This window comes from Propithecus coquereli, unplaced genomic scaffold (genome assembly GCF_000956105.1).
Source record: "Propithecus coquereli isolate 6110/MARCELLA unplaced genomic scaffold, Pcoq_1.0 Scaffold10, whole genome shotgun sequence".
Lineage (NCBI taxonomy): Eukaryota > Metazoa > Chordata > Mammalia > Primates > Indriidae > Propithecus > Propithecus coquereli.
This window is the reverse complement of record NW_012133858.1, coordinates 6,852,573-6,854,107: the sequence shown is the minus strand read 5'-3', so window position 1 is coordinate 6,854,107 and position 1,535 is coordinate 6,852,573.

The window sequence follows — 1,535 nt, the reverse complement described above, 5'->3', positions numbered from 1 at the left end:
CTCTTAGATGGCTCTTCTAGGTTGTTCCCCTAAAGTAGGTTCTCCACACATCCCATTTATTTTCTATGTTATCCTCTTTTACTTTCTTTATAGCCTTAATTATATGTATGTCTGTATTTATTTCACTACTTTGTTTAGTTTTTCAGCTTTGAGTAATACTTCCTTGTCATGTCCTAGTGTTTTGCATACAGTATACATTCAATTCACATGTCATGTTGTCAGAAAGTAGAATTTACAATTAGAAGGGACTTGAAAAATCTCCTAGACAACTACACTTATTTTACGAATGCAAAACCAAGGTCTAAAGAAGGGTGAAAGTTTGTCTGGAGTTAGGAAGAGTACCTAGCTCTGATTTTGAGAGCTCTCTAATTTCCATGACAGCTTCTTTTTCATTTATAACAATGCTTTGCCTTACTCCAATGTCATGTATTTTTTGGTAAAATGACTAAAACGAAGAGGTTTGTTTTGTTTTTATAGTTTCTTATTTTTCTAAGCTTACTTCCTAAAATGCATGGAATGGGGCCTCAAATGTAAGGAGCGGATCTGGTTAGGAATTGCCGGAAGTCACACATCCCAAGGGCACTATCTCGGGCAGCTGGCTCCTTTGTCTCTCCCTCCTGCACCGTCCCTGTTCCTCAAGCTCCTGTCGCGCCATCCCTCTCCCTTTCTTTCCCCATCAGCCATGGGGTTACCAGCCGGTTATCGCCACCCTCGAGGGCTCCGCCCACTTCAGGGCCCACCTGCCCTAATCCAAGATGGCGCCAGGCGCTTCGGCTCTGGGGGAAGTGAGCTCACGCTATTCCGGAAGGGAAGGTGGGGAGAGAACAAGCGGTGGATGACCCGCTGTGTAGCTGTGGGTGGGGCGGCGGCTCTGGGCCTGGCATTCACGCTTGAGTCTGGAGAGAGGAAGAGAGCCAGCTCCTGGGAACCCAGTCGAGGGCCCAGGGCCGGACCCTGGAGGAAGTCGCCCTGAGCGGCTCGACTCTGGCCCAAGGAGACGCGGCCCTGGGAGCCGGCGTCCCGCCCCCGGCGGCCTCCTTCCCAGATCCTTCTCCCGGGTTGCGCGCGCCGGCCCTGGCTCTGTCTCGGGGGCTGCGGCGGGAACCGCCGAGCGGGCTGGCCGGGACCCTTCCCCTGAGCACCAGCTGGAGGAAAAGAAGAGGGAACGCGGCGGGTCAGCACCTCAGCCCCGAGGTCAGGCCGCGGGTTCCCTGTCCGTGGTCCTCCGTCCTTCGCCCAGCCCTCCTGGCTAGAGAATCTACGACCTCTCCACGCTCCTTCTGCTTCTCCTTTGAGTATGTCACCAAGCCCTCTAACTGGATGATTTTTCCTCCTTGCTTTTGCCAGGAAGGCGATATCTATATCTAAAGGATATCTGTCCTTGTCGCTACCCCTGCCCTCTTAAAAGTTTAACTTCAGTGGGAATGCGTGTCCTCCTTTCTTGGACCATTTGACGGTTCCCACTCCAGCCGCCGTCAGATTTAGCAACTGGGATCACATCCAGATCAAATCTTAAAAAAAAAAAAAAAAAAAAA